Raw genomic sequence first — 26,301 nt, forward strand, 5'->3', positions numbered from 1 at the left:
TCAAGAGCCAGGTGCACAATCAACTGAGCCGCCAGGCATCTTCTTCATTGTTAGAGCAATGCAACCTGTTGGAGGGTTTTAAGCAGAAAAGCAGCATTCTCGGAATGCTGTTTCCTAAAGGTCACTCTGGCTTCTGAGTGGAGGAGGGGGGAAGAGTGTAGGGACTGGGAGAATAGTGAATGACCCAGAATGTTACAGGAAGAGGGTCCTGAAGTCATGTGGACAGGAGGCCATGGTGGCTTGGGGTGAGACAGAGAATGCATTTGGGAGATATTTAGGGGATGAAATCACAGGACTAGATGTGGGGATCAGAATGTGGTGAGGGAGAAAGGGCAGGTAAGGATGAGTCCTGGATACCTGGCTTCTATAACAGGAAAGGTGGGCGTGTCTTATGCTGAGAAAAGGAAAGTAGAAGACTTCTATGGATTGGTGGGTTGAAAGATCAAGAAGTTAGTTCTGGAACTGTAGGTGTACCTGTGAGACATCCATATGGAGAAAAGGCAGCAGGTGGATAAATGGGTCTGAAGCACCCATGGCATGTCTGGTCCCAAGGCAGATATTTATTAATCACATGGAAAGGTTGCAATTGATGCAAATGCATGGGAAGAGAACACAGAGTGGGGGGAAAAAAGGGAGGGCCTGGTACCACGGTGACTATTTAATGGCCAAGCACAAGAGGGTGAGTACCCAAAGGAGAGGTGGCAGCCAGAGAGGTACAGGGAAGACCAGCAGAATCCTGCATCACACAGCCCAGGAGTTTCCCACAACCACGTTGTGGTCAGTGGGTTGCACAGAGCTATCGGAGCAGTGAGTTGAGGGCTGTGCCGTGGCCATTGAACCAGGGATCTAGGAAGGTTATGGTGACCCTGGCAAGAGCAGTTTTAGTGGAGGATGGAGCAGCCGACAGAATGAGGGGTCAGGAAGTAAGTGACAAATGGAGGTTGGGGAGGGCAGGATAAAAAAAACAAAAACCAAACCTCAAAAGCTTTGACAGCGATGAGGAAGCTAAGAAGTGGGTGAGTGGCCATAAGAGGCTGAATAAGTGGCAGGTCCTAAAGTGTGCACAAAAGGATTCTGCCAAGAGAGATTCTCTCCGTGGGAGGAGAGTTACCAGACAGCGCAAGGGTCCTGAGGAGACAAGCCGGAAGGGAGCCAAAGCCCGAGTGGAAGGATGGCTGTGAATGTTTCGTATCCAGGCCACGGAAGAGACCTCATGTTACAGCTTCAATTTTGTTCGGGTTGCAGCAAATTTGCTGCTGAGATCGAGGGAGGGGCGAATGCGTGCTTGTGTGTGCACGTGGTGCTGAGTGCCGCCGTCTGCCAAGGAGGTGAGAGGCCTGGCCGGAGGAGAGTGAGTTAGCTAATCGGAGAAAGGCAGTAAGAGGCTTCATCTGTGATTTGTTTTTCTGCATTGACAGAAAAGCAAATCTTCTCTGTTGCACGGCATTCTTCGGAAGGGTTAGGCGCTCGGGCCTGGACGGAGACCGTCAGGGTCAGCAGGGGAAAGATTCTGCCAGACAAGGGAAACAAAAAAGCTGAAGGGGCAAGGGAACTTAGAGTATTGGCAACAGGGCCAGAAAAGTGCTGAAGCACGGGCTCTGCGGGACGAGGAGGGAAGTGAAGACTGGAGAAGGTCAGTGCCCTGCGTCGGATGGAGCACCGCACCGGAAGTCCGGGAGCCCGGAAGTCCGAAGTCCGGAAGTCCGAAGTCCGGAAGTGGCTGAAGGCAGTGGTCTCAGCGGGAGGAGCTGAATGAGCCCGGAGCGAGGAGCTGCGTGCAGAGAGCGTGGTGGCGTCCACGGTTCTGAGCATGAGGAGCCGCGCGTGATGGCAAGACCCAATGTATGTGCACCAAAGGAGGTGACTTGGAGGAGAGCAAACCAATGGAGATGAGCATGTGAGGAATGAGAGGCCGTTTTGTCAAATGATTGTCACGTGTGCATTGAAGCTCCTGGGGGCAGCAGAGCTTGTAGGCCAGAGGCTAAGAATAGAATTGGTTGTTTTTCTTTTTTCTTTTTCTTTTCTTTCTTTCTTTTTTTCCTTCAAGATGAAACAATGGTGGAGGTGGGAGTAGAAATGAGCAGGGAGGATGGCAGCCCGACCTCCTCCCGATACTAAAATAGTGAGGACCAGAGGGAAGAAACCTGAGGGCAATCAGAAGAAGTGACCTTGAGGCGAGGCGAAGTCTCGGGTGAGGCAAGGTGAGTGAAGGAAGGTCAGTGAGAGCTGAGGAGCCTGGAGAGTTTCTCTGATGGCCAGCGAGGGGCAGGGCACTAGATCAGGGCTCCCACTAGAGCATAATTATTAGAACACAGAGGAAACAGAGTACTACAACTGCAGGCCAGAAAGAGAACAAAAGCCTTAAAAAATCATAAGAAACGGAACCTATTAGCGACTAATCTCTGCCAGGGTTAAGCTAATTTAAACCAAGAAAAGCAGGTACCCCAAGCAGCTCTCTGAATGCCTTTCCCCTAGTAAAGGAGGCTTTCAACCAGACAAGAATTTGTCGAAACTAGGGTCGGAACCCCATTTGAGACAATTCTCTTAATATTTAACCCCAAATATTTGTGCTGGAGCTTAAAAAGTGTGTTTGCTCCCTAGTGAAAACAGAGAACAGCTGAATAAAAAAATACGTATACAAGCTTGCCAGTTAAAGACGCCAATCTAATCATCTCTTGGCTTTCTCTTCTTTAGACCGAATGATCGCTGTCTCTCCCTTGTTTGCATACGTCTTATTTTCTAATCCCTGTTGAATTTAGGGATAGAATGTTCCCCGAGTTCTTGGTGTCCCTCTCACTTTGGACCTCAGGAATGGACGCAGTGCCCTGGGGAACGCTGCGCTAATACCAAGTAAAAAGGAAGGATGATCTCACTGTTCCTCCAGGCACTTGTTTGCTCATCTCCACACTGTGCGGCGGTTTAAGAGCTGGTGTGATGACTGATTGCTTATCTATTTTCATGGCTGGCTCTTGTTTAGCTGCCCTCGCCTGGAGCCAGTCACGTCTCACTTTCTATTTGTACACTTCATTTCCCTCTCTTGAAGGCACTACCCTGTATTTATCTCCAGGGAACTTAAAAGAGGCATTCTGACCACTTCTCTCATTTAGTCAGGTTATTTTAAATTTTGCTGTTCGCCAGCAGACCGATGCTGGCCTTCCCAGTCCTCCAGTGAGGAAGTGACTCATGTTCTCCGAGTTCCCTTCATGCCAGGGCTGTGTCGGAGGGCATCTGTTTGCAAACATTTGCAGCCGGAGTGGCTATCTGCGACTCCTGGGGCTTCTCTTCTGTGCAGGGGGCGTTCTCCACATGCCTCCATCATCTTCCTGCAGGCCTTTATCAGTGTTAAGAGAACTAACTCCCTGGTGTTTCGCACACTTTAAGGGCATCATCAGGCATCGATTGAAAGAAGAGTGAATGTCAAGAGAGAGCTCTGAAAAGGATACACCTCAGCATGCACAAATCTTTCCTCAGGAAGAGCTAATCTCTTCCTTGGCTGAGTTACGGTGGATGACACTTCATCTCCTTTTCTTCTCCTCCTTCTGACTCTTTCTAAGTGTTGTTGCAAACACTTGTGCTTAAATCTTGCCTCCCCTAAGAAACTATAGGCCTGCTGAGGAAAGGGCTGGTGACTTAATTCATCTTTGTTTCACTCACAGAATCTTACGTAAGGTCTTCCAGCAGTCAGTGCTCAATAAATATTTGTGGAGTGAGCGAACAAGGAAAGGGTGCGTACGACTTAAGAGAGTTTGATCCCAAGGTGGGTTTTTTTTTGTTGTTTTTTGTTTTTTTTCTTCCTGGCAAAGTCACTGAATTTTGATCAAACTCTTTCTTCTTTCTAAATAGAATCTTTAACTCATTTAAACAGTGAAAGAATGGGGAAAAATACATTTGGCGCCTAGAAATCAAGATTATTTGGAGAAAAGGAGAAACCTTTGTGGATTTTTCTCTAAAAAGCCCTCAGATCAGTTGTCCTAAGCAACTGTAAGAGGAAGTCAGGTGTTTTCCTGCCCCTCTCAAGTTTGGACAAGATACTTGGAAGTGTTCAGCAGCAGTAGCAAATCAGTGAGGGCCATATGCTGAGATCCTCTTAGCCGGCTCCAAATGCTCTGATTATGAGAAGAAAAAAAAAACATATGCAAGCTAGTATTTCTGGATAAAGCACGCATTCAAAAATGAACAAGACAGTCTGAAAAAAATTATATTGAATTGAACATATAAATCAGATACTTTGTCATACCGTCATTGCCATGCAGGATTATCTAGACCAGGCTATGAAGGCTATTGTTTGCAAAAATTGACCTATAGTAAATAGGTGTTGTTAATTTTTGTGATCAAGTACCCCTTTATCTGTCAGGCCGTCCCCTGCACTGTGGCCCAAAGAATGTATTGTACCTGAAAGTCCATCCTGGGACTGTTTGTGTTCACGGCTTGGCATTTTCTTTATGGAATGTATAAATGGTTTTAGTTAATGCAAATGTTTTGGTAAGAAAAATAGGCCACATGTAAAAAACAATCATCTACTCAATTATCTATTCTGATATGGTTTGTTACATTAATGGACGATCAGCCACTGTGTTGCTGTTTCTTGGTATGTCAGGTGGAATGTAGAATAAAGAAGGAGAGATACAGAAATGAGCTACAGTCTTAGTAGGAGGTACTGACTCTTTCAACATACAAACTCACTCAGACCTCGTCCTGAGCTTTTCCAACCAGAGCCAGGGGCAGGGACATGGAAAGCCATAACCTGAGTCCATTTGTCTGGTGAGATCTGGAATAATTTCTGCAATTGCAGAAACTGCAGGTCTAGAGAGAAGTTTGGAAACTGAGGTATCAGAGAGAGTTTGGAAGCCAAGGCATCCAGGGCATTGCAAAATATCCCTATGCCATGAAGAATTGAACCAGCCTACAGAAACTCAACACTACCAAATAAAATATAAAACTTTCCCAACTACTGAATATAGCTACTCTCATTAATTGAAAAGTCACTCTGCTAGGCATTATGCAGAATGCTTTACATAGAATATCCTATTTAATTCCTCATCACTACTTGATGGGGCAGGGGGAGGGAGCATAACTCTCCATTTCATTGGTGAAGAAACACAAGATTGCAGAGGATTAAAGGACTTGCCCAAACCACCAAATTGTGGTTTGGTCACCACATCTCCCCAAGCCTGGGCTCCTCAACTCCGCCATACACACATTCCATGGAAGATTGCACGCCTTGGTCCCTTGGCATTTGGAGCAAGCTCTGACTTGATCCCCAAACTGCTTGGCAGAAAACATGGGGCCCTGCCCATTTCTAGCCAGTCCCCTCTGCCTTTTCCTCAAAGGTTCCTGATGGAAGAATTGTCTACAAGATGATTTATAGAGAAATGGGTTCCAAACAAACAAAAGATGTAGAAATGCTATAGTTGAAAATTCCCCCTTGGAGATTCATATTATATAGTAGAATCCTAAAGACTCAGGACAGTCTTGCATGAAGGAAACACTATCTAGCTCAGTGTTTCCCAAGCTGATTTGAATACAGAATCCTTCCTGCTTGTATAAAATCAATAAATAACTATGGAAAATTATAATCTGCTGGCCATATCTTGGAAAACGGTGGACATTTCCTAGCCTCCCCTCTCAAGAATGACTCTCTTTCTTGGACTCCTGCTTCTATAGCTTTGAAGTTCTTGTTCTTGGATCTTTTTGGAAATCACACCACTTGAATCAAGATGGATTTTGCTGCATCCTTTTGGAAAAAAGACTGCTTCAAGGGTTAGTACCTAGTGCCAAGCTCATCATCCAGATTTCATACTCTTCTCCCTCACTCTGGCTTCACTTTGCTGAGGCCCCAATCACAAGAATAAATCCATGTAAACCATAACATGCACAGATGTTGATAAAGAAGAGCAAAGAAAGACGATGGAGGCAAAGGAAATGGAACAAAAAAGAAGGAAACAGGAGATTCAGTTTTCTTGTTTGAAAGCTTAATCACCACTTCCTTAGTGGCATCTGATAACAAACAAAATACATTTACAACCTTTCCTATTGTTGAATCATTCCAAAACAACTTGACAATTCATGTGTTTGTGTACAGAACTTGCAAATTTAAAGTGAGAAAAATACTCTGTCTTCTGTGACAGGGATGTCGCTGAAGGTGAGCAGTTTTGTCGTTCAATTCTGTAGACCACTGACCTTCCTAAAGACAATAATTAGCTCATTCATTCAACAAGTTTTTATTGAGCACCTACTAAATGCCAGGCTTTTTTTTCCCCCTATGTACTTAAACAAGGAGGTTAAAAATACTGTGTGTTTGAAGGGGATAAATGCTAGAAGAGAAGTAGAATAGAAAAATTGAATAAAGGTGGGTCAGATAGGTGGGGGGAGTGGTACAATTTGCACTTCTAATAGACTGGAGAGACGAGAGGAGGTGAAAATAAGCCAAGATTTGAAGGAGTTCAAATGAAGAGCTGATGTATTTTTATAGTCACACTTCCTTCCTCATCTCCTCTTCCATCCTCTTCTTCCTCCTTTGGTCAGGTTCTATTCATAGTTGAATTGTTCTTAAAACATAGATTTTCAGTCTGTTCAGAAAAAAAGTAAAAAAGAAGGCGAACGTGACCTGAAATCTTACCAGGCCTTCCAGTTCTGCTCCACACCCCGCTATATATCTCCATGCATGTGAACATATGTACATGCAATTTTTCAAAAATGTCATCATGCACTATATATTACTCCATAACCTGCATTTCCACCAAACAGAATTTGTAATGTCATTTTCCTGATTTTTTAAAACTCTATTCTTATATTCTGTCACATTTTTAAAAATCAAGATGATATCAATATATGTACATTAAAAATGCCACTGCTATTTTCATGCCTATCCACCCTTTTCTCCTCCATAATAGATAAAGATGTGTCCTTCTAGAATTTACTTGATGCACATATAGCAATACAGATTTATATACCTTTTCTGCCTGCCCACCCCCACTTCTTACATAAAAAGTCACATACTACACACTTTCTAACACTCAGCTTTTTAACTAAAACAAGGGGGGATCTTTCCCATATTACCACAGAGAGGTCTTTTTCAACTTAAGGCCTTGGTTATGTGGCTCTACCATAATTTATTTAACGGCTCCACTATTGATGGTTATTTGGACTTAGTCTTAAACACAAGGAGACATGACCTTGAAATAGAATGTATCTGAAACAGAATTTAAGGGATGATACTAAATTACTAAATTTTCCCCTTGAAATTGTAATTGAAGTCAATGGGGAAAAATGTTCCATAAAACTTCCGCTGACATCTATGGCTGCTTTAAATATTGAGGTCCCTGGGCAAATGCTTATGAATAAAAAGATTTTTTTTTCTTTTCATGTTCATTTCTCATGTGAAGGGGGATAGGAATTTGTAATGAAACTTATTTAAAATAATACTTTATGGGGCGTCTGGGTGGCATCGTCAGTTGTGTGACCGACTCTGTCTCAGCTGAGGTTGAGATCTCAGGGTCATGAGATCAAGCCTCATGTCTGGCTCCATGCTTGCTTTCTCTCTCAAGTAAATACATAATTGTTTTTTTTTAAATTTATAAATAAAATAGCACTTCACAGATTTATTCACAGGTTTTGAATATTTTGTAAGTGTCTCTCTGATCAACTATAATATATATCTATTTCAACAGTAGTGGTAAAAGTAGTTTAAATTTCTCTGTCAGATACTTCTTTTTCTTTTTTTTATCTTTTAAAAAAGATTTTATTTATTTATTTGACAGAGAGATCACAAGTAGGCAGAGAGGCAGGCGGGGGGTTGGGAAGCAGGCTTCTTGCTGAGCAGAGAGCCCAATGCAGGGCTGGATCCCTGGACCCTGAGATCTTGACCTGATCTGAAGGCAGAGGCTTAACCCACCGAGCCACCCAGGCACCCCTCTGTCAGATACTTCTACTGCAATTTTTTTTTATCAATTATTTCCCCCAAAAGCTTAAAATTACTCATTGTGAGCATCAGTGTAGTATTTTCCTTCAAACTAGTTTATGTTTTCAGAAAAGTAGGTAGTGAAAAGTTGCATAAAATGAATGATGAATACCATGTGCCAGGTGTATCCAAAACTTACCTCAGGTGATCCTCACAAAGCTATGATAAGACATTATTAGCTCCTTTTTCAGATAAGAAAATAAAGTCCTAGAGGTAAAATGCTATGTCCAAATTACATATCTATTTAGTTTAAAAGCCAGGATTCAGGGGCACCTGGGTGGCTCAGTGGGTTAAAGCCTCTGCCTTCGACTCGGGTCATGATCCCAGGGTCCTGGTATCAAGCCCCGCATCGGGCTCTCTGCTTGGCGGGGAGCCTGCTTCCTCCTCTCTCTCTGCCTGCTTGAGATCTCTGTCTGTCAAATAAATAAATAAAATCTTTAAAAAAAAAAAAAAAGCCGTGATTCAGTCTTTAGTGTTTTCTTGCTCTGTAGTTTGTGTGCTTATGCAGTGCATTACCCTGACTCTCAAGAAGTTAATGGTACATGGCCTGTGCTCATTTATTTGCTGACAATTTTCAGATAAATCACCTTCCTTTAAATTAAAAAAAGAAAAATCATTTTGCCATCTTTTAAATTAAGAAAAGAAAAATCATTTAAGGTTTTGTAAGCTAGCCAGGGACCTAGGTCAGCTATCTCTTTCTCTCTCTCTCTCTTTTTTTTTTTTCTTTTTTGCCCTCAAGAATAAAGTAGCTCTGAAAGGAAGTGATGCATATTAGATAGTAGGTCTTGGTTTCTAAAATTTAATAATGGGACAACAAATTTTTGTAGACAAACCATTGTCCTTTACAAAGATAAGGTAGAAAGAAGCACAGAGAAACCCGCTGTAGAGCATAATTTCAGTTTCTTCCACAGAGAAACCAGATCTGGAGAGATAAGTATGTCACCAAACAAAAGAAAGTAAAAGAAAAATGGGGTAATTAGAATCATATCTCCAGTTTCGTAGAGCATGGCCATATTATAACTGTTCTCGATTGACAGAAATACACTATCATCTACTGTTGGGAGATGTCATTTGGCACAACATGTTTTATAGAGTTATTGGAATAAAAAAAGGGGGAGGGAGTCCTGTGATTCATATATTGAAAAAATATCTTTATATATTTTGATATATCTTGAGGATGAGGTAGTTCATCCTCTTGTCTAGGTTGTTGATGTGTTCGTGAAATGTAATGTGCACTGAGATTTTCCCTTCCCATTTCATCAGTTTATCTTCCTCTTTCTCTCAGAATTGGAGAAGTAATGTGGATTTGAGTTTCTCCATTGTGAAGCAACTCTAGTCAGAGATAGTGTTGATGCTGTCAGTGCATAAAAACATCATTTTCATAAAACAAAGCCAAAATGATATCAGTGGGAAAATAGAAATGTTTTGTGGGTTGGGCAGGTTCAGAAAAAAAAAAAAATTCTTTTGGTTGGTAAGAGTTGTTTGATTTTAGGTATTCTGACCGAGAACTTATGGACCCAGAGTGAAGGCACCCTTCCAGACAGCTGTCCCAGTAAATCCCAACTCTGTAGACATTCAGACCCCTTCAATGTAGAACTGCTGCATCATTCGTGGATTCTGGGTTGTTGTCACTTCATTCTCTGAGCAGACCTGGGGAGGTGATAACTGGGACAGTTGGAGGCACCACCCCATTCGCTTCAGTCAGTGATGGACAGAGACAGAGAACACCTTGTGATTTAAGGGCAGTGAAGCACATGTACCTGAGAGGAATGACATAGCTGGAGAGAGAAAATGATCTTTTCCCCAGATTTCCTTTTCTCAGGGGAGAGCGAGGGTTACCCACCTAGGAGACCACAAGAAGGTGTCCATCACAGGAGCTACATACATGTAAAAATATTTTTAAAATATTTATTTATTTGAGAGAGAGAGAGAGAATGAATGGGTGCAAGGGTTGGGGGCAGAGGGAAACAGAGAGAGAGAGAATCTGGAGCAGACTACCTGCTGATGCAGGGCTTGATCTCCAACCCAAGATCATGACCTGAGCTGAAATCAAGAGTTGGATGTTCAAGTGACTGAGCCACCCAGGTGCCCCTAAAAATATCTTTCAATAAGAAATGATGGAAATTGGGCATTGGAAATATTCATCACCCTTGTGTGTTGAATATTCTTGATATATCTTTTTTGGCACATATCAATAAAATAAATGAATATTCAAAAGAGTGATTACCACTGGAGAAAGGAATGAAGACTACAAGGGTCAAAATAAGATTTTAAACGTATCTATTAAATTTTATGTCTTTAAAAATAAGGTGAAACAGGTATGGCAAACTTTAGTATTTGGTAAGTGGGTTGATTTGCTCATGGGTATTACATGAATTTCACTCTGGTTTTTTTCATGGTTTGAAATATTTTTTTTTCTGTGGTCAATATGAATTGCCTTGCTAAAAAGATCCATACCAATCTCCTTCCGATGTGCCTCTCTGAGCTCAGAGAATGGAAATCTAAAAACCAGACTCTCTTCCATCTGGAGTCCCTGAAATGATTTAGATTCCAACAACATGAGACTTAATTGGAGCTGACATAGTCGAGGCGAGAGGCAGGAATGAGGCATCTATTTGACGGAATGGCCGTAGGGGTAGTGTGATTCTGAATTCAGTGGCAGGTTCCCCAACATAGCCAAGGTGGCTTGTTTTGGAGCTAGCAGGCTCTTAGACCATGCTGGGTGTGGGTGTGGGTGTTAACACCAAGCAGAAAACCAGCAGAGACAGAGTTCCAGAAATGGGTAAGCCTGCATAGGAGTGGTCTTAAGTCTGTGGTTGAATACTGAGCTATACACATGTCGAGTGAAGTACTACAGCCTGGCAAAGACCAACTATATAAGCTGAGCCCTCCCCAGAATCCTGCAAGGCTAGAAGATAATCAGGTTCTGACCAGTCAGAACTCAGAGATCTAGTTGAACACTTAGGCAGTTGATAGAAATGTCTCATTTTAGTAGTGGGATTAAATTAGATTTTGTTTAAAAACTACCCCAGACATACTCCAAAAAAGCTTATAAACAGACTTCAAAAGGGTCAGATTGACTTGCAAGTGACTTAACTGCCAGCCAAAACAAACTTCAACAAAGTGTAATGCCCTTTACAGGAAGGGAAAAATTCAGATACTCAACAGTATAATATTCATAATGTTCAGCATCCAATAAAAAAAATAGTGTCAATATAGAAAAGCAGGAAGAAAAGTAAAAGATCAAAAAATGACAGCAATGATGGAATCAACAGAAAAATCCCCTAAGACAACTATTGTATGGTCAAGTATCTAAGGGTAAGCAAGAGCATAATGAGGAGGCTAAAAGAAATTTTAAAAGAATGAAATGGAAATTTCTGAAGTTGAAAAACACAATGTCTGAAGTAAACATTTCATTGGATGGGATTGGCAACAGATTAGACATACAGAACATAGCAGTGAACTTAAAAACATGGCAGAAGAATGTTGGGTGGCCAGACTGAAGCAAAAAGAAGAAAAGTGGGGGGCCTGGGTGGTTCAGTTAGTAGGCATCTGCCTTTGGCTCAGGGGATGATCCCGGGGTCCTGGGACCAAGCCCCACATCAGGCTTCTTGCTCGGTGGAGAGCCTGCTTCTCCCTCTCCCTCAGCCCCTCCTCTTTTCTCGTGCTCTCTCATACACAGTCTCTCTCAAGTATACATATAGATCTATCTATCTGTATGTATATAAAGAAAGAATAAAAACATGAAAAAAATGAACAGAGACTTAACACCCAGGAAGACAATAAATATCAAGCAGTCCAGATCCATGTAATTGGAGTACAGAAGACGAGGAGAAAGGAGAAAACAATTCATTCGAAGTAAAAGATGTTTGAAGAAGTAATAGCCCCCAGTTTTCCAAATAAGCTGAACAAAATCCATAACCACACTATTGAGAAACCATGATAAACATAGAATATTAAAAACAGTACGAGGAGAAGGGATGGGAAGAATTACACATGGGAGGAAAATAAGTATATTCAGCGACTTCTCATCAGAGACAATGCAAGCTGGAAGACAGAATATTTCTGTTCTGAAAATGATGAAAGGGGAAAAAAGTCAACCTAGAATTCTATATCTAGAAGAAATATCCTTCAAAAAGACAGACAAAAACACAGACATTTTTGGGCAAGTCAAAAAAAAAAGTTAAAACAAGATTTGTTTACAAATTTTACAAAATTTACAAATTTAACAAAAAAAATGTTTAAGAAAATTTGTTCTTTGGACTGATGAAATAAGATCCCTGATAAAAACTCAGATCTATAAAGGAATGAAAAATAGCAGACACAGTAAATATGTTAGTAAATATTAATGACTTTTTTCCTCATTTTTTATTATTTTTCAAATAATTGAGTATGCCAATCAAAATGAATGAGAATGTATTTGTGGCTTTTACCACATGTAGAAGCAAAGTGTGTGATGACAGCAGCGCTGGGACAGGAGAGGGTGAGCAAACCATGCTGTCTGTGTGAAGTGGTATACTATTACATGAAAGGGGACAGAGACAAGTTCAAGATGGAGGTTCTAAATCCTTGAGCAGCGATAACACTGGAGAGCTGGGGAGGTGTTTTGGAGCTCTGTATATTCCCTCTGCAACTTTTCTGTAAGTCCAAAATAATTTCAAAATAAAAAGTTAAAAAGACTGGCAATTTTTTTTCTTTTAAGAGAGAGAAAGTGTGAATAGTGCGGACGGGGGAGGTGGCGCGCAAGGAGAGGTAGAGGGAGAGAGAGCAGCTTAAGCAGGCTCTACACCCAGGGTGGAGCCAGAGGTGGGCTCCATCTTACAACCCTGAGATCAACACCTGACCCAAAATCAAGAGTGGGACACTTAACGGATTGAGCCACCCAGGCACCCAGAAACTACCAACTTTATATATATATTTGAAATAGGTGTATTTTATCTTATGCTATTGATATCTTAATAAAGTTGATTTAATAAGCAAAGATACCACCAGGGATCCAGTTGTGTTTCCTCTCTGTGTGTCACGGAATCAGCTCCATTTTCAAAGTGGTTAACCATTCCAGTTTCCGGACGGTGCCAGACACAACTGGGGCTGTAGGCTTCATGATTGTGTAGGGAGAAGAGCAAGCACCTTACAGGAAACTCTGATAATTCTCTCCCAGAGAGCCCCCAAACATCACTTCTTATGTCCCACTACACCGATTGGCTATTCTTCCTGCTCCTTAACAGAGTACTCTGGCCTGGCAAATAGGATACCTGGATATTAGGGCAGATGGGGTCTTGTTGAAATGGTGGTAAAAAGGAATGTAGGCTGGGGAGCTAGCCAACACATGCCTGGAAGAAATGGCTTCTGGCTTGCTGTAAGGACAATATATTTTAAATTTCAAACCTAATAGGCTCTAAAGACTAACTACTTAGCATTACTTAGTTAACTATAGCTATTTTGTCAGCCTACTTGCCTTTCTAGGGTTTGGATGGGTTTACACTTATACCATTTACATCAAGTATAAGATAAGCTCAAATCAGCGATTTTGACTTCCAGAAGATGCACCATCCCATTCTCTTTCCTCCTCCTTCCCCTCAACAGCCTTGCTTTCCCTCTCCCTCCCTCTTATTTCCCACATTCTTTCTTGTTCTGAATACCTGGCTTACAGTAAGTAGCACAAGTAGAGCAATCTTTGAGTCAAGTGCAAGACCGAATGAAATTTATTTGATAGTATTGCTGCTTTTAAAGAATGTTTGTCCTATAGATGCTGAGGCTTTGATTTTTCCAACAGCTACCAAATATAAAAATGGTTAGTGTTACATACAAAAACATCAAATGTTCTAGCTGTGAGCTCTGTGCAAGGGAATAATCAGTTTAAGAGTGGGAATTAGAACCTTGGCAAACAGAAGAAAGCAATCACAATGAGTCCTCCGTCCCCCTTGCCTATGGTATACAATTTTCTCAAACTTCCATTGGTAGATGTTTCCCCAGCAACTGTCATGGTAGAAGATTGTAATTTTCCTAAGCCTACTGCAATGCTTCTAGCTTTGACTGAGCCTAACACTTTTGGAACGGATTTCAAATTTTCAAGGAAAAATATGTAGCTGGTTTCAGAGTTTGCCAATAACGGAATACACATCAAATAATGTGTTAACCATAATTATGTTTTAGTTAGCAAGCTCTTATATAATTAGCAATTTTTAGATTACTGTAATAATCAAAAATGCATATATTTTGATAATGTACTGATTACATAGCCCACAGAATATTGCAGTTCTTAAGATGCTTGCCTCTAAGCATTTTTAGAATTCATACAGTGAAAAGTCAGCTCGTCTAGCTTCTCAGCTGCAAACCACTTAACAAATCCAGAGTGAGTTTGAAAAATGCCAACCCTGCTATCTAAAGAGCCTCTTATTGTGCCAGATTCCGCTGATGGAAGAATGTTTTCTACAGCTTGAATATCAATTGTGAAAAAGTATCCAGCAGAAAGTAGAAATATTAGACAAAGGGGAAAACTTTTAACCTGAGAAAGAATGTACTATTTCCCTATCTAGAGTGGCCTGGACTAATGATTGTCTGAATTCTGACTTCCCAGGTCTGCCCATTTAGAAGTGTTACTTTTGCTTTTTTTTCTTTTTAATAATCTGTACACCCAACATGGGGCTCGAACTCACAAGATCAGGAGTGATCAAGAGTCACACGTGTTACTCTGAGCCAGCCAGGTGTCCCTACTTTTATTGTTTTTAACTTTCAAACATTTTACACCATTCACTGTTATTAATTCACAATTTGGTTGAGTGTTAATTAAAATAAGTTAAGTACAATGTGTGTATGTTTAACCCAAATTTACAAATCAAGGTAAATCATTGTTCTTTTTCCCTGGAAGATAAAAAAATATTCTGTGCCGTTTCATTGGGAACTGGTGCATATGCATTAGGTATGAGTGTGTAAAGCCAGGATTTACACTAACTGACCTCACACTCAGCATAGTGGCAGAGTTGGTGACACTAGGGCCATGCTGTCCAAGAGAACATAGTGTGAGCCACAGATGTAATATCTAATGTCTTAGTAGCCATATAACAAGCAAAAAGAAACAGGTGAGATTAATTTTAACAATATATTTTATTTAGTCCTATATATCTAAATTACACTGTTTAAACATATAATTGATATAAGATGATTAATAACATACTTTACCTGTTTTTCATACCATGTCTTTAAAATTTAGTGTGTATATTATCCTTACAACACATCTCAATTTGGCCTAGCCACATTTCAAATTCTCAATAACTACATGTGTTTAGTGGATACCATATTCGACCACACAGCTCTAGGTCAAATTTGCCTTGGATTGGATGTCATCTGCTCATTAGGCTTTGGAAGATGAATTATGTTAATGGATTTTTTTAAAATATGAACTTCTTCTGAAGTATTAAACATACAGAAAAATGCACAGATAGTAAGTATAATTGGGTGACTTGTCATTAAAAAACATAGCTGTTTAACTAGAATCCATGAGATGAAATATTAACAGAACCACAGAAGTTCCCTCATGATCCTTTGGATTTTCTTTTAATATCACAAATATCAAGACCTTGCTCTCTTCCTTCTCTTTCCCTGAAATGGATCAGCGTAAATAACCAAGAAGATATTGTTGATGTGGTGAAAACCAGCCCTTTTGTGCTCAGGGCATTTTCATCAATGACCATGAACCTGGATTATGGACCCTCACAAATATGAAGAAACTCTCAAGGAATCATGCCAGGAACAGAGGCTTGGCCACAAAGGACATCTCGACTATTGTGCGTATTTGTATTTGTCCTGGCTCTCACTTAGTTTCAAATATAGAGTGATTTAGATTCAAATGGCTTCTTAATCTGCTTTCTTTCCTCACATGGTCATTAAATGTAAGAGTAGGATGTGAGAGAGAGTATAGTTCTCAGTTATATCAACTTCCATGAAATGTTGTAAAGATGATAAACATTTTTCATCAGCCAAAGTTTTCCCTTGGCATAAGAAGAACTGGGCGTCCAACATATACTCTAGAAATATTTTGTGTAACTAGGAGCTTGAGAAGCAGAGCAAGTAGCCAAGCACTTTATGTATATTTTTCTGAAAAAAAAAAAAAAAATGTTTGGAAGGCTATCTCTGAGCTTTATTGGTGTAAAATCTTTCTGGAGCCTGGTTGGGATGGGGGAGGCTCACAGAAAGGGCCAGCGTGGGGGTAAATGGGAATGCAAGGAAGCAAACACGGCCAAGCTAGAGATGAAATCATACATTACGCCTGGGATGGGAGAGCTGCGTACCTTAAAGAGCATTCCTAGGCAGAAAGCAGTCTCATCAATGCACAAATAAAAATGGCTCTCCCAGGAAATAGGACGTCTAGCTCCTGCTGTGAGCTTGATGGCTCTTTCTCTCCCCTTCTCTCTCTTTCTGGCTCATCTTTCCCAGGAGGGTGCCTTTCTTTGGAGGAAAAAGTGTCTGGGCTATTTTCAAGCACCTGACAAATGAAGGTCATAATGACAGCTGAATGGCCATATAGCTATTTAAGTGGTTAAAGACAGAAAATGATATTGGCTAAAACCCAGTCTTTCCATAGCTTAGTGACTATTTTGTCAGGCCCTCTTCTGAAGAGACTGAAATCATTTTATAATATTGATGTTGAGGGAATGCGGCTGAGGATTTCATGTTATTTCACTTTTTCTGTGTCATAGAATATGATTTAACCCTGGTATATCTGAATGGGTTGAAAAGACATATTATTGTGGAGTCTCTGGGCTGAGAAATGGGCTGGCAATAGTACGTGACCTGTGAAAGGTCTCATTCCCCACAAGACTTCTGACTGAGAATCTCTGGGAAACTCTGAAGAATAGCCTTAGAACATTCAAGAATAAGGGGTGCTTGGCTTCCTCAGTCAGTGGAGTGTGAGACTTTTGATTGATCTTGAGGTTTTGAGTTCAAGCTCCATGTTGGGTATACAGATTACTTAAAAATAAAATCTTTTTTTTTAATTAAAAATAAAATCATAAAAAAAGAGCATTCGAGCATTCAAGAATAAAAAAAAGTAAAATCTGAATATTTACATGGAAAACAGATCTTCCTGTTCCCTGAAAAAGAAAACCACAAAGTTAAAAAAAAAAAAAGCTATGTGAAGTTATTATATTTTTTAAATTTCAGCTTTAATGAGACCTACTATAAAATTGTAAGATATTCAAAGTATAAGACATGATGATTTGATATAGTAAAAATTGTGAAAGGATTTCCCCCCATCTAGTTCATTAGCACTTTTATTGCCTCACAGAAAAGTCGGTGCTGCTAGCTATGTAGTTACTGCATGTTTTTTAGCAAAAGGAGCAGCAATCTAGCTCTGGGAAGGCAGTTGCCTACAGCAGTAAGAGTTTGATCTCCAGACAGCCCCCAGACAATGCCTAAAATCTACCCGTTTCCATTACAACTTTCTGTAACTTCCTCCTTGAGGAGGAAGGAGGAAAAGGAGGGAAAGATGATGACCTTCTGTATCTACTTTCTCTGGCTCTTCCTCCTATCTTCTGCTCTACTCTACTCTTTCCTCCCTGATAAAGGTCCCAAGGGTTGATGTGTTTGAACAGAGCATAGAGCTAACATTGTACTAGAGCTTCTCTTTGAGCACCTTCTCTTTAGGTAAGTTTATCACTGTCATAAATTCAGATGCCTTCTATATACCAACAGCTTCTAGATCTACATATACAGCACAGACCCTCTGAGCTTCAGACCCATAAATGGAACTTTATAATAGACATCTCCAAACACATGGTTTCTAGGTACATCAAGTTCTGCAAGTTCAGGGCGCCTGGGTGGCTCAGGCAAGTAAGCTTCTGCTTTCGGCTCAGGTCATGATCTCAGGGTTCTGGGATTGAACATTAGGCTTCCTGCCCCATGGGGAGCCTGCTTGTCCCCCTCTCTCTGCCTGCTGCTCCCCCTGCTTGTTCTCTCTCTCACTCTCTGTCAACTGAATAAATAAAATCTTTAAAAAAATTCAGCAAGTTCAATTGATCTTAGGATTGTTCCCTGACAAACCTGTCCTCTTCCAGTATAATGCCTCAGTGAATGGCACCACCATGTCCCTGGTTGTCCAAGTCTGACACTTGGGAGTCATCCATGACCTCCTACATCAGGACTCCAACTTCCAGTCAAGCACCCAGTCCTATTGAATCCGGCTTCTGCATCATCTTAAATCTATCCACTTATCTCCACCACTCCTAACCGCCCTATCACCACCTCGAAACAGTTATCTAATACCAGTCATATCCCTGGAGTGTGTGTAGGTTTCTCCATGCATGTCAAGTAACTATTAAATGCACAAAAATAATCGTCACTGCTTTAAACCCTTCAAAGTCTTGTTTCCTACGTCTCTAAGAATTAACTCTGAAATCTTTAATATGCACCAGACTCTGCATGAGCACAATCTTCCCTCTCCCCATCTCTGCTCACCTCAACTTTCTGCTGCCTAGCCAGGGTGGCCCCTTTCAGTTTCCAGTGGGATCTACTTCATCCTGCCTTGGCCTTTGCATATGCTAATCACTCTGCTTAGAATGCTCATCTACTTCTAGGAAGATTTCCCTGACTCCTAAGACTAACTCAGGGCCTACTGTTCCTTGTTCTCAATATTTGCAGGGGTAATTATTCTATATCTCTCTTCTTCACTGGTCTGTGGGGGTCATGAGAACAAGAAGTGTCCAATGTTAGTACATTGCTGGGTATACAATAGACACCCAAGAGACGTTTGTTGAATGGATGAATGAAAGAAAAGTCACTCATCGGTCCCACTAGAACTGGAAGCAAATCGTGTTACAGAGGCACTAGGGAGATAAAGAACTGGGATATGGGTATCTAACTGGCTCAAGTCCTCCATGACAACCTCCCACCTCAGGACTCCAAATTCCAATCAGCCACTAAATCCAGCCCCTGCATATCTTATATCTCTACTTCAGCTTTGGGTGAAGGGCACTGTCCTCCAAACTGCCAAGTCTGCTCAAGACTTCTGACATCACCCAGAAGTTTGACGGTTCCCGGGGCCACCCTCACATCAGATTAACTGGGCACAAATTCACAGACTCCCTCAGGCCTGATGGTTTGAAAGGATGACTCACAGAACTCAAGAAAGTACTATGTATATGAATACAGGTTTTTGTTTGTTTGTTTGTTTGTTTGTTTGTTTTTGTAGCAAAAGATAAAAATCTGAATCAGCCAAAAGAAGATATGCATTGGGCAGAATCTGGGACTGAGAAGACTCCAAGCTTGAAGCTTGCATGTCCTCAAGGAAGTGTTACTCTCCTGGTGGCCATACACACATGGAGTGTGGTCAGGTAACAGGCTCACCTGAGTTTTGGTGTTGAGATTTTACTGAGGTTTCATTAAGCATGACTATTGAACATGGCCCATATTATGGTTAAGCCCTGTTTCCAGCCCTCTCCCCTCCTGGGAGGTAAGATTGGTCATAATGTGGCTCAAAGTCTTGACAGTATGGTCTGTGCTCACTTTAAAACTATTGGTGTAGGCAGGGCCCCTCTACTGACTTATCTCTTTGCATAACCAGTCAGGTGCCCACAATGAATCATCTAATTAGCAGAAACTATTAGGTGTAGTCTGAGGGCCCACTGTGAATATAACACATTTTTATTAGAATTCTTCCGGAAATTCCAAGGGTACAAAGATTAACTCCCAGGAGCAGGGACAAAGGCCAAACCTCTCTTGAGTCAAGTTAATTCATCACCATACAGATCTTGGAACTGGCAAGATGATGCCCAGGAGAGTCTGTGTTCTTTTCCTAACTATATAATAAGGCCAAAGACCAGAAAAGAGCAAATTGGGGCTTAGGGAGGTTTTAGTCTTCAAATACCATTAGCACACTTTAATTTGGTTACTTTCATCTTTGGTTACTTAAACTTCATGTACAATTTCCTCCTAACAATGTGAAAGGCTTACTGATGTAATATTAATATTACGAGATGTACAAGTGAGAGATGACATTTTCAGTGACCACTATAGTAGGTTAGGGCTTACCCAAACCAAGGGTTACAATATACTACTTTACCTTTTCCTGGTGATTTGTAGTTTACAAAATGCTTTATACACCGTATCCCCTTGATTGCTAGTCAGAGTGTAAAAGAACATAAATAAATAATTTGAAAATTGAGTGACAATTAACAGAGGAAAAAGATTATTCAACTTAATTTATTTAAGAATCAAATCCTGCTAGAATTCATTTCTCTAGCTCCCAGAAGCATCATTTACATAAGAATTGATATGCTAATTGAGATTCATTTAAGAACTCTGTTATGTGACAATGCTTTGTTAATGTAGTTAACATTTTACAAATTTGAGAGTTCAAAGTTTGATAGACAATAGTTTTTTGAGAGTTTTCTTTTTTTTCTGAAATCAAGCTTATGTTAGTGTGACATAAAAAAATTAAGGTAAAGTTGATAATTAATTTTCTTCTCAGAAAGAAGCTGTTTGCCATTTAAGCAGACTATTTGTTCCTTTTCCCCCTAAATAGGTAGAAATTCTATCATATGTCTTTTTGAGAACATGTTCTTTACTTCTAACAATATACCAACCTACCTCTCAGTGATTTTCAGCTGCAGAAAGTTACGGCTTCACACTTTGTTCCTTTAAAATTTCTATATTTAAACCTTTCACAAATTCATACTGTCCAAACTAAGAAGGCTTAGCTATATTGATGACATTTTTTTAAGCCTATCAAAAAATGATTCCAGATACTGTATTTAAAAAAAAAAAAACAAAAAACTCCCAACTAACTGGGCCCGGCTGCTTCAGTCAGCAGATCATGTGACTCTTGATCTTTGGGTCATGAGTTCGAGCCCCATGTTGGATGCAAAGATTACATAAGAAACAAAAGAAAACAAAAGAAACCCCAGCCTACTAAAGGATTCTGGTTCATGATAGCAGATTGGGCTCAGACCAAAGCCTTATTCTATACCTTCCAAATCCTAGAAATAAGAGAAAAATTAAAAAAAAAAAAAACTGATAAATCCCTGATTGTTTGGTGGTGGTGGTGAGGGGAAGTTGCAGAACAAAAACTATGAGATGCTTGTAAAATATGGAAAGCAGACAAGTTCAAATTTTAAAAGTCATGGCTGGAAATGTAAGAGTAATTGCTGGAAGAGAATTTTTAAAAATTAATAGATATATTGCCGTGTATCAGGGAAGTGGGGAAACAGGGAGAGTAGGGGTGTGTGTGTGTGTGTATCTCACACTATCCATAAACTATATATATATGTATATGTTTATATATACTGTGTAAGTACTACATATATATTGTATAAGTGGATATAAATATACCAGTAAGTGAGTAAGCCAATTTCCTGAACAAATCTCTTTGTACATAGGAATATATATAGGAATGTGTATATATATAGAGGTATTACATATAGGGATTAGTTATAGGGATTATATAGGAATAAATGTATTTATCCCTATATAATATATATAAATAAATATATTTATTATAAATATCCCTATATTCTATATGGATAAGTGTATATATAATTGTATATCATATAATTAGTATCATATATAATTATATATGATTATAATTAATAATGATTAATCAAACATAATTAATATTTACTATATAACATTAACATTTACTATATAAAATTAATATTTACTATATTAATTATATGTGATGTCAATTATTATATTAATTTAATAAATAATTAATAATTAATCATATCATATTAATTAATTATATTATATTAATTATGTTGGTTATAGTAATAACTAATTAAATAATTAATTAAATTTTATTATATTATTATAATTAAATATTATATATCATATATTAATATCTACTATATTAATTATATATGATTGATTATTCATTATTATGATTTATATTATATATGATATATAGTAAATATTAATTATATGTGATATATAATGAATATAAGTAACTGTGGGAGCTAAGGAATATATATATATATATGATTCTATATAATTGTAGAGGGGTATATATTAGGTCCCTATATGATTGTGAGAGCTGGTTAAGCAGATTGTGAAACTGTTGTCTCTGCATTTGATACTGAAGCTTGAAATCCACAGGGCTAGCATTCAGCATGGAAAGATCATGAGCAGGATGGAGCCCACAAACACCAACTGGAACCCCTTGAGGAGAGACTGAAATCTGTGCCCATTCTTGTTAATTCTGACATTGGTGACAAAGGTATCTTGCAGAAGCCAGGCCTTGTGTCATGGAACTAAACATGCAAGCCTGGCTTGGGTGCCAGAGAAGTGGAAGGATGATCCAGAGGAAGGTAAAACAATTTCAAGACTAACTGCAATTCCTTCCTGCCTGTGGGACACATTAGGAGATCAGTAACAACGTGTGAGAGAAGTCTAACTGGAAACATAAAAGAAAGGGAACTCTGGGAAACGTAGCTCAGCCTAGCCAAGTTGGCACATTACAAAGTCATCATACTCAGAAAGAAGGAAAATATATTGGATCTGAGAATTTATACTTACCAAATTTGAAAAATGGTTGCCATTATTTCTTCATATTTGTTTCTGCTCCCTATTCTTTTAGGATTCCAATTACACATATGTAATCACGTCTCACAGATAATTAAGACTCTTTCATTATTTTTCTAGCCATTTTCTCTCCATGTTTCATGTTAGATTCTGTTTGCTATGTTTTCAAGTTCACTGTTCTTTTCTTCTGCAGAGTCCAGCCAGCTGTTAAATCTATCTGGTAAATTTTCATTTCAGGTTTTGTATTTTATAACACTAAAAGTTACTTTTATATGATTTAATTTCTCTCATTATGTTCATGTATTCCTTTAATTCCTTAGTAAATTTTTAATAATGAGTTCATAGTCCTTTTCAGCTAACTTTATTATCACTATCATTCTGAGTCTATTTTATTTTTTATTAGTTTTATTTTAACTAGACTCTATGCCCACTGTAGGGTTTGAACTCATGACCCCAAGATCAAGAGTCATGTGCTCTACCATCTAACCCAGCCAGGTGCCAGTGATCTAAGTTTATTAACAGATTTCTTCTCCTTATATTAGTTACAGTATTCTGCTTTTTTTGCCTATCTAGTAATTTTTATTGGATGCTGGACATTGTGAATATTACATTGTTGGGTGTCTTCTTTTATTCTTTTATTTTTAAAGGTTTATTTCTTCATTTGAGAGAGAGTGCAAGCATGAGTGGGGAGAGGGGCAAAGGGAGAGGGAATGGGAAAGAGCAAACTCCTTGATGAGCACAGAGCCATCTCAGGACTCCATCTTATGACCTTGAGATCATGACCTGAGCCAAAACAAAGAGTTGGCATCCTACTCCACTGAACTACGCAGGCATCCCTATGAAAACTTCATTCAAAGAGTGCTGAAGTTTGTTATGACTGGAAGGCAAGTTATTTGTGGATCAGTTTGATTCTTTTGGTGCTTCTTTATAAACTTTGTTAAGGTGGGCGTACAGTAGCCTCAGCTTTGGACTACTCTAGCACTAAGTTGTTAAACTTCTGGGGTCTCCACTGGATGCTCTATGTTATCAGTATGGTTTCTCCTTTTTCACTAGTTGGAAAATCAAACATCTCCCAGCCCCATGTGAGCTCTGGGAATTTTTCAGCTTACAGCTCTTTTGCAAGACCTCATGGAGTTCTGCATTGCACATGTGCCATGTAGTATCCAGCCAAAAACTAAGCAGTCTTATGAAGATTTGCACACTTCCTGAACTCTTGTTCTGCACAGTTTCCATTTCCCCCAGCATTCTGCCCTGCAAATTCCATTCACCTAAGTGCCCTCAAACTCTAATCCCACTCTCTTCAGTTCAGGGACAACACTGTGGTCTGCCTAGCTCCCCCTTATTGTGCTACAGTCTGTGTATATAATATATGCCTCTAGGCAGAAGCCAGTAGTGATCATCAGTTTCACCTTATTTGTTTCATTTCTTTCAAGTATCGCAGTCCTGACTGTTTGACAGTGTCTAAAAACTGTTGTTTCAGACATTTTGTCCAATTTTCTAGTTGTTTATGATTAGTTCAGTGCCAGTATTCTGTCATGGTTGAAAAAAGAAATCTACATTTTCTCTTGGCTAGTATCATTGAGCCAATGAATCACATGAAAAAGACTCTATCTCTGGACTTTTTAGAGGCATGAGCCAATGTTCCCATTTTATTGTAAGACAGTGTGAGTTGGATTTTTCTGCTTACCTACAACCAAAAGTTATATAGTGAGTGGAATACTATATAAAGACTTGGAGTCTCAGTCAAAAATTAAAATATGTATTTAATATTCTATTATTTCTCTTACATTTTTTTCCCCAAATTGGTCTTTAGCAATGCAAGCATTGTTCTTATTTGGTTAAATTTCCATCTATACATTATATATGCCTTTTATACAATAATTTACTGAGATACATCTGTATAAATTCACCCAACTATAATTCAGATGCTATACTAGACACTAAGAGTTTAAAGGTAAAGTTCCTGCTCTCAAGAAGCTAACAGTCTACTAAGGAAAATTTACATATAAGCAAATAAGGATAACGTAGTTTGTTGGGCATAGAATTACGTCTCCCAAAAAAATATGTAGAATCCTAACCTCTGATACTTAGGATGCCATTTTCTTTGGGAATAGAGTCTTTGCAGAGATAATCAAGATAAAATAAGTCCATACTTGATTAAAGTGGGCTCTACTCCAATAACTAGTATCCTAATAAAAAAGGAGGAAATTTGGACAGAGACACAGAGAGAAGGCCATATGAAGGCAAACACACAGAGAAAAACAGGGGACAAATCCACACCAAGATGGAGGCAGAGATTGGAATGATGTATCTACAAGCCAAAGAATGTGAAGGATTGCCAGCAACTACCAGGAGCTAGGAAGCTGAAAAAAGAAGATTCTTCTCTAGAGCCTTCTGGAGAGCTTGGCTCTGCCTACCTCTTGATTTTGGACTTCTAGCTTCCAAAACTGTGAACAAACAAATTTTTCTTGTTTTAAGCCACCCCGTTTGTGATACTTGGTTCCAGTAGTCCCAGGAAATTAATACTCAGTTTTATATACACAACAGTGGAAGTGCATGGCAAAGCAGCAGCACAGAGGAAGGAACGATGCATTTCCGGAACCCATATGCACTGTGATGTTCTTTACTAGTAGTGACTAGAAGGACCTCTTAGTAGACACTGATCTAGATACTTGGTATCCGTCACAAGCCAGAGGGGGAAGGAGGAGCAGAAAAATATTTGAAGAAATAAAAGACAACAATTTTCCAAAATAGATGAAAACTATGAATCCACATACCCAAGATCTTCACATTTCAGGAGCTGAAAACAACAAAGATTTCTCGCGCACATGACATTCACAAAGATTTCTCACGCACATGACATTCAACGTGTTTCTGGGAGACTCTGCAGGGTGTTTTTCATCCAGGTGCTGGCTGAGGGGATCTTCCTCAGCTTTCAGCCAACATCACACAATTCTCGGGATGGCTTCTAGTCAGTGATGAGCAAGGCAATGGATCAAAGTCTTAGTCATTTCTGCCCAAGGCAGAACTTCTCTGAAGGGTACTCTCTGATCCAGGGTCCTGCCTTTTGGTGGTGGATTCTGCCGGGTCTGCACTGTGGTCCTACAGCTTCCCCTGCCTAGTCTTGTTTCCTCCCCTTTCCCTTTGTAACTTGTGCTCCGCAATCCAACGTTTATAACCCTGACTCCACCCCCACAGCTGCTTTCTGGAGGATTTAATCTGTGACCCTCCCCTTCTCCCTCCACCCCTCCAGCATGAGAAGAATTTGGAAATCAAAGTAAAACAGATGGAGAAAGGTAGCTTTCTCTGTCTGATTCACGAAGAGATTTTCTTGTAAAACAGAGAGCACTGTTTGTTGTTATTGTTGTTTTTTGTTTTTTTTAATGTTTTAATTTTTAATTAACATATAATGTATTATTAGTCCCAGGCGTACAGGTCTGTGAATCGCCAGGTTTACACACTTCACAGCACTTACCATAGCCCATACCCTCCTCAATGTCCATAACCCCACCACCCTCTCCCTCCCTCCACCCCCGGCCACCCTCAGTTTGTTTTGTGAGATTAAGAGTCTCTTATGGTTTGTCTCCCTCCCGATCCTATCTTGTTTCATTTATTCTTTTCCTACCCCCCAAACCCCCCCACGTTGCATCTCAACTTCCTCATAACAGGGAGATTACATGATAGTTGTCTTTCTCCAATTGATTTATTTCGCTAAGCATAATACCTTCTAGTTAGTACTTGGATGGGAGAGCACGTTTTAATGGAAACATACCCAAGTAGGAGGCAAATGTTCTTTCAGCAGAGTAAGCGGCATTTTTTTGTAAGAT

The 26,301-nt window shown here is 39.6% G+C and overlaps 1 long non-coding RNA gene across 2 annotated transcripts in view; it reads left to right on the forward strand.

Annotated features, from left to right (window-relative positions):
- The first annotated feature begins 1,724 nt into the window (after positions 1-1,724).
- Positions 1,725-26,301, forward strand: part of LOC122891295 — a 28,420-nt gene continuing 3,843 nt past the window's right edge. Inside the window, exons 1-4 of one of the 2 annotated variants that reach the window (XR_006381270.1) lie at positions 1,725-1,842; positions 15,577-15,747; positions 19,149-19,290; positions 22,049-22,260. This is a non-coding gene — a long non-coding RNA (uncharacterized LOC122891295). Of the gene's footprint in view, positions 1,843-15,576; positions 15,748-19,148; positions 19,291-22,048; positions 22,753-26,301 lie in introns of those variants that run through there. The other variant, XR_006381269.1, reaches the window with a different exon arrangement.

Source organism: Neovison vison, chromosome 12, assembly GCF_020171115.1.
Source record: "Neovison vison isolate M4711 chromosome 12, ASM_NN_V1, whole genome shotgun sequence".
NCBI classification, from domain to species: Eukaryota; Metazoa; Chordata; class Mammalia; order Carnivora; family Mustelidae; genus Neogale; species Neogale vison.